This window comes from Mesoplodon densirostris, chromosome 16 (genome assembly GCF_025265405.1).
Source record: "Mesoplodon densirostris isolate mMesDen1 chromosome 16, mMesDen1 primary haplotype, whole genome shotgun sequence".
Classification (NCBI taxonomy): Eukaryota; Metazoa; Chordata; class Mammalia; order Artiodactyla; family Ziphiidae; genus Mesoplodon; species Mesoplodon densirostris.
In genome coordinates this window covers 12,587,215-12,599,715 of record NC_082676.1, presented here as the reverse complement: position 1 = coordinate 12,599,715, position 12,501 = coordinate 12,587,215, and the positions used below count along the sequence as shown (strand labels likewise).

The 12,501-nt window shown below is 38.9% G+C and overlaps 1 protein-coding gene across 22 annotated transcripts in view; it reads right to left on the bottom strand.

Moving 5' to 3' along the window:
* The window catches only part of STAU1 (staufen double-stranded RNA binding protein 1), a 91,189-nt gene that overhangs the window by 48,053 nt on the left and 30,635 nt on the right, over positions 1-12,501 (bottom strand). For 16 of the 22 annotated variants that reach the window (XM_060120181.1, XM_060120183.1, XM_060120184.1 and 13 more), the window contains exon 2: positions 2,197-2,262. The exons of the other annotated variants lie outside the window; for them this stretch is intronic. The gene's annotated coding sequence lies outside the window, so the exon portion shown is untranslated. The remainder of the gene's footprint in view (positions 1-2,196; positions 2,263-12,501) is intronic. 22 annotated transcript variants of the gene reach the window in all.

Sequence of the window (12,501 nt, the reverse complement as noted above, 5' to 3'; positions counted from 1 at the left end):
CAAAAAGTTAAGGAATAAACCACTTTTCCTAAAAAAGCCTTGAAATACACCTAAAATACCCATATCATTCCCTTACATCCAACGCTTACTTCCAAGATCCCTGTCCAATACATCTTTCTAGCTGCAATGTGGTTATGTTTTCTGCAAGTGAACTCACTCCCCCACCACCATACCACCCTACCTTCACCTCCCCCTACCAGCATCCACCATCTCCTGCCCTCTGGAAACAGCAATTCACTGACTCCAACTGTTATCCAAACACCTGCAGGCAGGACAACCACAAGTACAGAAACATGGCAATCACTATCATCCTCCATAATCATTTCCAAAAAGACAATGTCAACGTCAAGCAAATAATGTCCAACAGCAGGCCCATATATCAAATCACACAATAATAAAAGGTTCTTGAAAAGAAATACGACCAAACTACTTAAAAGAAAAAAAAAAACCACAATGTACTTGGTGCTCAAGAGAAAGACACAGGACAAAGAGCCATGATGAGTCACAATCACTCGTAAGACAATAAAATGAGCCAAAAATAATGCCTGGAAACAACCCAGACTGTTCAAGACCTTTGCATCCAATACAAGTGACTGACTGCAGCACCCCTCACACTTGGCCCAATGCCAAGTGGGCAATGGAGGATTTTCTTTCCACACAGATGTAACCATTAGGTGGTCCATTTAAAGAAATACTTCCTAATAAGAAAATTCATTATTATTCATCATAGAAAAACCATCACACCATACTGTGCACTAAAGGGGAAAAAAAAAAATTTACCTCTGCAGCCTAACAAGCTGCAAACCTTATTTTCTTTTCTAGGTTTGAAACGTTATGAAGTTCCCCTCCTCCGTTCCCCAGGAGAACTTCTTAAAAGTAACAACACAAACACTTATTATTTTTGTAAACATGGAAGTTTGGGGTTTTTTTTTTTTTTTTGGCCATGCCGTGCAGCTTGCGGGATCTTAGGTACCCAAGCAGGGATTGAACCCAGACCCTCGGTAGTAAAAGCGCAGAGTTCTACCCACTGGACTGCCAGATAATTCCCAAAATGGAAGTGTTTTTAAATCAAAATGAATATCTGTTTGTGATTTGCTGGTGATTGTTAAGAGTAATACTGTGTAACATATTCTTGAATAAGAAGGAGCTTGGTTCAATACACTTAATTGTCTTTTCTTTCAAAGAAAAAAAATTGTGGTCTGTAGCCATGTGCCATCTAAGTAGAAACCAGCCTTGCTGCTAAGTAGCAACAAACAGTGTTAAATCAGGTCAAACTTCTGAGTTGTGGCTTTCAGTTCTACTCCCAACTCAGATAGCAATTATATGCCCAACTCTTGCCAACCCACTGCTTGCTGCCTCAGTTTCCCCAAAGCACTCTGTAACAGACTCTTTGACAAAGCCTCAGTTGTAGCAATCTGAGAGCTAAAACACTGAAGGAATCCTGAGGCACTGGTAACAGTTACTCAGTCCTTTGAAAAGAAAAGCATTACACGAATTCAGTGTGATGAGTGCAAATCCATTCCTTGAGTTTTGTATAACTTCTCTAAATTCCTTATGCATCAATTTCCTTATTCCCAAAGAAAGCAAGGGTTAACTTGTCTATTAATTACCACCTCAGAGATAGGGTATGATCATGTGCTTTCAGCCCTTAGAGGGAAAGTGCTAAAAAACACAAAGCAGTGTCAATGCTTGCAGTGTCCTGACAAAGGACTGTAAAATCCTCAACACTCTTACAGTAAAACTTTTTTGGTCGAGATGATCACAAGCAGTCAGTGGTAAATGGAACTTGTTTTCATTCACAACAAAAAACAATGTGGAATTAGTTCCACAAGTTTGAAAACCAAGTTTAACATAAGCAATCTGTGAAATCAAAGGCAAACTACAAAAGCTTCTATGACCAAGATGCTACTGACCGAGTTATGTTTCACAACACTTCAGTGGTAAATGTTCACGTCTCTACATTTAAAGTGTATGGCAGTGCTGGCTAGAAGGTTTTACATTCTTGCCAACAATTTTCCCTGTATTGACTTTCTAATTAAATCCCAAGAGTAAAAAGAAACCAAACTGCATAAAACTTCTTGTTTCTCTAATACTATAGCCAGAAGTAAAAGTCATTTTCCACACAAATCATTGAAGAATTCAAAAACATTACAGATTATGAACAGGCCTGAAATTACAGAGCCAAGTTATGCGTACCTTAAAAACAAGTGCTCCAGCAACAATGTTGTTTTGGTTCAGAGAGGTTAAGTGGTTGGGAAACTCCTGGAAGATAAGAAACAATAGTAGTTGACTAGAGTAGATCTTTTTCTGAAAATGAAGATATATATTGCTAAAGTTTTGGGGAAACCTAAAATTTACAAGTAGGGAAGGAAGTTTCTGAAAGCATGATGTCATGGCTTGAAGCAGCACACTGTAGAGTCTACAAAAGAAACGAGTGCCTGGGAACTAACTGGGTGAAAAGTGCTTTGCAGAGACACAAACATATGAGACAGTAAAAATTTCCTTTTTAAATCTTAATTACTTCCTGCTATGAGAACTATGAATACCTCGGAGTTAATTTTTTAGAAAGGAACTGGAGGGAACTCCCTGGCGTTCCAATGGTTAGGACTCCGAGCTTTCATTGCTGAGGGCGTGGGTTCAATCCCTGGTCGGGGAACTAAGATCCTGCAAGCTGCACGGCATGGCCAAAAAAAAAAAAAAAAAAAAAAAGGAACTGGACATCATATACTGTCCAATCACACAAGCCTGATTTTTAAATTTGCAGCCTTTAACTCCTGATTAAATATTTTACTCATATATGTCCTTACCATATGCTTGGTGATGCAAATACAATTACATGGGAAAATTTACAAAAAGGAACTTGTACATAAATATTCTTATATTAAACTGCAAAATATGAAAAAGCACATTACCTCTAGCAAATCCAAATCATAATCATTCTTTAGAACTGGATTTCAGATGACATAAGAGTTTAACTCTCAAACTCTCAGGTCTCATTTATCTAGAGGCACCCCTTCTGTAAACTGGCAGTAGTCAGTAACAAATAGAATTCTTTACCTTGAGATGCTTTTTGCGTTTTTACAACACAAAGTAATTTTGCTCATTTCAATTTCACACTGCTACTGTGACTTAGTAAACAATAAAAAGTAGCTGTTCACTGTCCAAATAATTTCAGAAATAAAATCATGAGCTTTAATTGGTTCTACAGTATTTTAACAACCCAACTTCTTTCTGTAAATAGTACACTATACTAACAATTCTCCAATCTAGAACCCTATTGTTCCACAATCTCACCCATTCAAAAGAGTAGCATGAATGGAAAATGAAAAGGCCTCTGCACAGCCCAAACAAATGTCTAAAACCACCTAATAGAGGCCACGCCTTTTGCCAGTGTGGGCTTCCCTCAATTCAAGCTCATCTAAATCTATGCTGAACGCTTGTGGTAGGTTTGGTTATCTAGTTTTCTAGCCCAAACCTGAAGTTAAAAAAATAAAATGTTAAAAAGGAGGTGCTAGAATCAGACAAAAGTGAGAAACAACTGCTAACAATTTAACAGCAAAGAAAAAAGGGGGGAGGGAGGAGAAAAGCAGCAGTCTACAACCCCATGGATTTCAAACATCTCAACACAACACAGGTGATAGCTTAGATTCATATACACATTCACACTTCCATGAGCAAACTTTTTTTTTTAATCCCCAACCATTTCCAAAGCCATCATGATTACTACCAGTGTATCTTTATACCACTTACTTACTCCAAGCAGCAGCAGAGAAGAAAGATTATGGGATAAGCCCAACTCCCTTTCTTTCCCACTCAAGAAGCACACTAGAACACAAGAGAGTGAATTAAATTCATTGCTTTATTCACTCAACAAATAATTACTGAACACCTACTAAACAGTAGGCACTATTCTGGGCACTGGGGAGAGAGGAGTACACAAATAAGATGTAGTCCCTGTCCTCATGGAATTCACATTTGTATAGGAATAACCTTGACTCCAACACAAACTTAAATAAGTAATTCACAGTGGCATTTTAATTAGTAGTAACATCATTTATAATACACATTACCTCATAACTAAAGATGACACAAAAGAAAAGAAAAGGCCCCCTGGCTGCAAGACACTGATTAGGATAAGGGCAAACAAGCTATGACATGGCTATGTGGGTGAGGTAGAGAAAACTCTCGACTGGGGATCTGAGTTTGGGTGCCAACTCAGGGGCTCAGCTGAACTACCCTGAGCAACTTACTCTGTAGACTTCAACCTTTTAATATATCAAATAGGGTTACCACCACCAATTTCATATGATTAACAAACAATAATCATATTATTCTTGGGTGCATGAACTGGTAATGCAGGTGAAATGCTTATAAACGACAAAGTTAGCTAATAAACACTTTCTTAGGGTACACAGTAACCAATATTATAAAATAATATTAACAAATTATGTTCAAAACACACTATTTAAGAAAGAAAAAAAACATGTAGCAAACTTAAGAAGAACCTCGTCCCCTCCAAAAATTTTTTTTTACTTTATTCTTTTTTATGTTTGGTGCTTAATAAATTCTGAGTTAACAGGGAAAATAGTTCCTTGGCAGTCGTCCTCTAAATGTTCCAGACTGTAAAGGTTCACTCTATCACAAAGCAAAAGGAAACTTATTTACCTGACTACATTTGACTGTCGTCTAGGTAAAGGGTCATGGAGCCTCAATGAGCAGGTTAAACTGTGCAACAAAGAATGTAAGCCTCCAAGAATAATCAGACTTATCATTACATATAAATTATCTACTAACAGAGGAAAGGACTGCCTTGCATTTTGTATCAAATCACAATGGCACTGGCAGACAATGGTCCTATTCATATCAGGATGGAATCTAAAAGGGTAGAAAATTCATGTCTTAGTTAATTTTAATCTATAGAAAGCATGGACTTCAAAAGAGCAAAAATGTGCGAGAATCAGACAAGATCTAGGTAGATCATAAAGCTCAGGCCTGAGAGGAGCTAATATAGTAACACCTTAAAAAGGATTATCTACTTATTTCATTCCCAGAAAAGACACATTTCCAACACCTTTTCATGATTAATGAGACACACTTATGCCTTGGTTGGGGTTAAACACAGAATGGAAACTCATATACCAAATCCAAACTCATAACCCCAAATCCAAAGGCGCATTTAATTTCAGTGATCTAGCCTTTTAAGACTAGCCATAAGGGTTGCCCTGGTGGCGCAGTGGTTAAGAATCTGCCTGCCAACGCAGGGGACACGGGTTTGATCCCTGGTCAGGGAAGATCCCACATGCCGCAGAGCAACTAAGCCCACGCACCCCAGAGCCCACGTGCCGCAACTACTGAAGCCTGCGTGCCTAGAGACACCACAATGAGAAGCCCATGCACCGCAATGAAGAGTAGCCCCCTCCTGACACAACTAGAGAAAGCCGGCACACAGCAACAGAGACCCAACGCAGCCAAAAATAAATAAATAAAAAATTTAAAAAATGGCTGGGAAGCAAACAGGGCAACAACCCTATAAAGTTAATTAGAGGCTTAGTTAACTCATTTCCAGTAAAGCAGAAAAATATGATTCTAAAGAAACTAATTTTCAGACTTCCCTGGTGGCTCAATGGCTAAGAATCCACCTGCCAATGAAGGGGACACGGGTTCAAGCTCTGGTCCGGGAAGATCCCACATGCCGCGGAGCAACTAAGCCGGTGCGCCACAACTACTGAGCCTGCGCTCTAGAGCCTGTGCTCCACAAGAAGAGAAACCACCGCAATAAGCCCACACACCGCAACGAAGAGTAGCCCCCGCTCGCCGCAACTAGAGAAAGCTCACGCGCAGCAACAAAGACCCAACGCAGCCAAATAAAATAAATAAATAAATAAATAAATTTATATATTAAAAATAAAAAACTGATTTTCTTGGCAACAACCTTGTCTACAGTTAATAAACCATTTTCAATAAACTTCATGAAGGATTATAGCAATAATTTAGGGGACAGCATCCTTCAACACAAAGGCTAATGAAACATCCTCATCCCCATTTACCTCTAAGCCCCACCCCCAACCTTTGAAACAGCTTAAAAGTTTTAGTTTAATTTGACTATAGTAATCTGTCACGACAAACAAAAGGAAACTGAAAATCTTCAAACTATTTCAAGGAAATGATGAACAGCATTCATTTAAAAGACAGAACTACTGAGCCAGACTTTTTTCCAAATTGGTCTGAAGTCCTAGCGAACAAAATTCATCCTAACTGTGGTGGGTGGGAGAACTGGGGAGAAAGTACTGGTGACACGCAGAACAAATTACTCTAAACAAAAAGCACCTGAGAATAATTAGAAACACGTTGTGCTTCAGTGGAAAGAGCTCAGGACCCAACTCCAGTTACTTGGCCTCCCAGATGGGCCTCAGCACCTCAGCTATTACAGCCCTTCCTTTGCAAAGACATTGGGGAGTAACAGAAATACAGCACAAAGCGTCCACTTCAACCTCTGGCACAAAGGAAGAGCTCGGTGAACAGCAGCTTTTATATTATTAGATAAATTCAATCAGACCTTTCAGATTCCTTTGCTCCATCAAATAACTCTCACCCTGTAATCCTAACCTGGCACATGGTAAGAGTTTAATAAATAGTAGCAAATATTATTATCCAGCAGATTCACTGATCCTGTCCTCAGTCACATAAACATCTGCAAATATAAACTTATAGTTACATACCACTTGTAAAAAAAAACCATTTAAAATGGGAATAGAGGACATTCTGACTAAAATCAACCCACACTCACTGGGCAACCAATTCTAACACTACTTCAAATACAGAGACAATCTGAAGAGCAACCATTTTCATTTTGGGAAAAGACCCCAGGGCACTTAAATAGATTTTCTTAGACTTTGTAGTCCAGCAGACATTTCTAAAAGCCTCTAGGACAATTATGACCTCTCTATTATAATACAATTATCTGTTTTGCTTCCATTACTGTTATAAACTCACAAAGTCATCACATTTTTCCAAATTAGATTCCAGATTAAACAGAAGCAGATGGGCTACAGATTTAATATTTAGAAGACTAATTTTTAATTGAAAGCAAACACATTCTTGGATAGATTTTTCTACTTTTGCTTTCACTAAATTACTTTGAGGGAGCCCCCGAATATATTCCTTTAACAAATAATTGAACATGTTATTCCAGAAAATATAATTAAGTCTGAAGAGAATTTGTTTCTACCTCCATTAATCTGGTGACATAAATCACTTTACATCAACCTTATTCACTACTATAGGAATGTAAATATTTTATTTATTTATTTATTTTGTGGTACGCAGGCCTCTCACTGCTGTGGCCTCTCCCATTGCGGAGCACAGGCCCCGGACGTGCAGGCTCAGCGGTCACGGCTCACGGGCCCAGCCGCTCCGCGGCACGTGGGATCTTCCCGGACTGGGGTATGAACTCGTGTCCCCTGCATCGGCAGGCGGACTCTCAACCACTGCGCCACCAGGGAAGCCCGGAATGTAAATATTTTAAAAAATAAATAAGCTATTTGCAGTAATTTCCTCATTTTACCATTTTATTAAAATAAATAATTCTCTTTGGTAAAGTTTTTTAGTTCAGAGCATTAAGCTGTCAGCAAAACATATCCAAGCCATCCATCTAGTGGCATTTGTTAAGATCAACATAGCTGCATATTTATAATCTTATTATCTCCTTATGTGAGAAGAAAGGATTTGATCAACATTATTCAAACTTCATAATACGTGATTCGTAGGTAAGCACAGCTTGGTGCAAAAAGTTCTTTAAACAATTTCCTTTAAAAAGCAAAGAGTTCTGGGATTTCCCTGGTGGTCCAGTGGTTAAGACTGGTGCTTCCACTGCAGGGGGCACAGGTTTGATCCCTAGCCAGGGAAGTTCCACATGCCTCAGGACGCAGCATGAATGAATGAATGAATGGATAAATAGATAAATATAGATAAATAGATAAATAAATAGGTAAATAAACATACATAAATAGATAAAAAGACAGATAAATAGGTATATAAATAGATAAGTAAACAAAGATAGATAAATAGATACATAAATAAACGAATAAATAAAATTTAAAAAATAAAATAAACAGCAAAGAGTTCTGTAATCAAAGTAAAATTGGAAACAAAAGTCAACAAAGCTCTTGGCTTTTAAAGATTTAGGAATATCCTGTAGAACTGTCTCACTTTAAAATTAACTGTGGTGCCGGCTTCCCTGGTGACGCAGTGGTTAAGAATCCGCCTGCCAATGCAGGCGACACGGGTTCGAGTCCTGGTCCGGGAAGATCCCACATGTGGCAGAGCAACTAAACCCACGAGCCCTGGTAAGCCCGTGCGCCATGGCTGCTGGGCCTGCGCTTTAGGGGCCCGCGAGCCACAACTACTGAAGTACACGTGCCTGGAGCCTGTGCTCCGCAAAAAGAGAAGCCACTGCAATGAGAAGCCCGCGCGCAGCAACGAAGACCCAATGCAGTCCAAAATTAATTAATTAATTATTTTTAAAAAGGATGTTAAAAAAAGTTATAAAAAAATAAATAAAATTAACTGTGGTAGATAGGCATGCTGTGTGCTAATGTTATAATTTACTTGGAAATGTATTGAAAAATAAAATGGATTAATGAATTAAAAGAGATGGACAGATGGAATAGACATGTAATAAAGCAAATACAGTAAAATAATGGCAGAAAGTAGGTGGTAAACATAGAAGTGTACACTGAAATTCTTTAAACTTTCTTATGTGTGTGAAATTTTTCTTAACAAAATGTTTGGGGAAAATAACCATAGCAAATAACATGTCTTCTCATGGTTCAACCTCTAACCTACAAATTATATTTTTGGAATGGCATAAATAAAACTTGGTCAAAATCAAGCATTTAAGGAAAAGCTCATGCAGAAAATTACACCAGAAGCATTTTAACCACAAAGGTCTCTGTCACAAGAAGTTAATTTAAAACAATCTGTTAGGGCTTCCCTGGTGGCAGAGCGGTTAAGAATCTGCCTGCCAATGCAGGGGACACAAGTTCGAGCCCTGGTCCGGGAAGATCCCATATGCCGCGGAGCAGCTAAGCCCGTGCGCCACAACTACTGAGCCTGAGCTCTAGAGCCCGTGAGCCTCAACTACTGAAGCCAGTGCGCCTAGAGCCTGGCTCCGCAACAAGAGAAGCCATCGCAATGAGAAGCCCGCGCACCGCAATGAAGAGTAGCCCCCGCTCGCCGCAACTAGAGAAAACCTGCACGCAGCAATGAAGACCCAACACAGCCAAAAATAAATAATTAATTAATTAAAAATAAATAAATAAATAAAACAATGTTACAGGTCTAGTGTGAAACAAAAATCCGTCATAAAATTCTCTAAACATTTTTTTGAGGTTAATTTGTACTTTTATTTGCCAGTATAACTTAACTACAGTGGCCTGCAAACTTTTTTGATCTAAAAAATACATTTTACATGACAATCCAACAAACACACACATATATAATATATATACATATATATAAGTGAAACAAAAGTTCTCTAAACATTTTTGAAGGCCACAAAATCCTATTCTGAGAGAAATAAAGCAACTCCAAAAGCTCTCACCTGAGGGGGAAGAATTTATATTTCCCTAAATTGAGCAAATGTTTGTCACTAAGTATGACATCAAATATGATCCAGTTTTGAGGTTCATAAACAAGGCTCCTAGAATTTTGATTTATGACATTCTACAGAAAGATACGTTTTTCATGAAAGTTCCGTCTTTATGCTGGTGAATTTCACTCTTTCTTACTCCATCTAGTAAAAGGGCATCAGAGAAAACTGTCCCACAAGCTGAGACCCACTCTGTGCCGCCTTACATTGTCACTGTCCTATTGGGGAGAAGCTGTGGATGAAGCAGCGCAGTGCAGCCCCATGCTTAATGATTACACCCAGAACGTTAATGGGTTAGACTTCAAGAACTGGGGGCGGGGGGGAGTTCCATGCCTCATGCTCATTTCTAAACTTAAGATAATCTGTATATAAATAGGCTTTCTGGCTGAATCTTAAAAGAGAGCACTTTAGTCTGAACAAACTATATTAACGGTAACAATTCCAAATACTTAAAAGTTTTACTGAAAGCCTACTGGGAAGCACTGAGCATTTTTTAAAATAAACTACATATTGTGTCCTTTCTTAGATGCCAAATTGGTTGGGGTTTTTTTTCCCCCTAATGTTAAGAGGTATGCATATCCCTCTTCATCTCCCAAGTTGTAATAAAACATAAGTTAACTGTAACTGATCAAGCTCAAAAGTAAACCTACACAAATGAAATAATGACATTACAGGTCTACAAGTTGAAAACTGTTCATGACCAGAAATTTCAAAAGTAACAATGACAAACATAATATTCCTGTCAACTTCCATTCTAGGAGAGATCTCTTTTTGGATGAGAAAGAAAAATATGAACATTTATGCTGTGAATTCATTCATATTTACAAAATTGGTTTGTAAATACAGCAGATTGGGGGGGGGCGGTCTTTAGAAAATAATTCTACAACAGTTTTGAAATCAAGTATCTTTTGCTTAATTCTTAACCTAAGGTGCCAGCAGTATATTTACACAACTACTGTAAAGAAACTTTGCAAGTTTCATTATGAATTATTAACTGTATTTTAACACAAAGTTATTCTCCATCAAAAGTGGTTTCATAGGTAGGCCTCCCCAAAAACAGGATTAGGTATATCTGTATTTCTGATTGCTCCTCAATTATAGTCATTAATAGCTCAAAAATTGTTGCTCTTGTACACAAAGAAGCAAGGCAGCATCCTGGATATGACTTTGAGGGGGATAAGGATTTTTTTTTTCTGCTGTAATCATGCATAAACAGAGATAAGAAGCCCAACAAACCAAACAAAATGAGAACTATGATTCCACTAAAAGTAAATTTTGTGACAGATTAAGAGTCTGGGGCTGGGCTTCCCTGGTGGCGCAGTGGTTGAGAGTCCGCCTGCCGATGCATGGGACACGGGTTCGTGCCCCGATCCCGGAAGATCCCACATGCCGCGGAGCGGCTGGGCCCGCGAGCCATGGCCGCAGAGCCTGTGTGTCCGGAGCCTGTGCTCCGCAACGGGAGAGGCCACAGCAGTGAGAGGCCCGCGTACAGCAAAAAAAAAAAAAAAAAAAGAGTCTGGGGCAATCTGGTAAAATTATATGATATTCAGGATTTATGTCAAAATAACCCAGTTTGGGGGAGGGAGTACTACATGAAACAAGATTGACCTTGGCTATAAGTTAATAATTATCAAATCTGAGTGACCAGTTCAGGGGGGTTCTCTATACTATTCGACTTTTGTATGTTTTCCATAAGAGAAAGTTGTTCAAAATTAGATCATTGACTGAAATGTTAAAACATCATTTCCCTAACACTACTGTTTTTGATATGGCAGAAGACATGCTTTGTACTGCTTCTACAGCTGTTTGCTTAGGTGTTTTTAGAGTCATCCAAACAAAGACTTTAAACTATTTCTTGATGGTAAGACTGTGTCAGAAAATTCCAGGAAAATGTCAAAAACAGGGAGGTCACTTTGCATCCTGTGTGTTACTGAGAGATGGGTGTAAATCAAAAGAGTTTAAGTTCAGTAAGGAAATTTACTACCGAAAACAATGCTATGACACAGGAGGATCAGTCAGTAGAGCAAACACACACTCCTTCCTCTTTTGTAAATTTGAACCTCCATAAATTGAATTTCCTTAACGAAGAGTACACCTATACAACTAAGAACAGAATTAAAACAAACTCAGTATCTTTAAATAAAGTTGCTGTTTTAAAAATCCCACCTGTCACCAGGATGACTGAAACTACCCCCTCTACAATCCCACTGTATTTTTAGTTTTTACTTCAAGCTGCAATGTAATCTACTGAATACATTTGGTAAGCACACTGATTCCTGAAAGTCCAAAATCAACCAAAAATCTGGTCTAACTCTTTTTCCACCACCCTCTAAACAATTAAAGCTACAAGCAGAAGAGTGACCTTAAAAACGTCCCCACAGCAAGAGAACAGAGGCAGAACAGACTGAAGCACACATCTTCGCCCGAACAGAAGAAAACTTCCACATAAGCAATACTGCGACACGGAGGTGGGGCAAGGGCTTAAAAGGAAAGTCGGCCAACGGGGACGGAGGGAATAAAAGCAAAGCTGCCGTGAGAAAAAGTCAAAAGTTAGAAAGAAATGCAGCGGCAAAAAAAAGAGACAACTTTTCCAGCTTCGTACACCCTCCCTCCAGAGCCTGACACACAGCAAGCGCTCCAGAAAGGTTTGCTAAACTCAAGGAAACTTTCCCAGAAATGAAGAGACAACAAGAAGCGGATGATGGCAGGAAAATGGACAGGTTGCTCATACGGAGGGAGCTGGTGAAAATCCTGCAGTTGACTCAGCGGAGGACGTGGAAATAGCAACACTATCTTTTACAGACTGCCTACTTACAGAGTGTCCCAATTAAACGTACGCCCCTTTCAGCTGT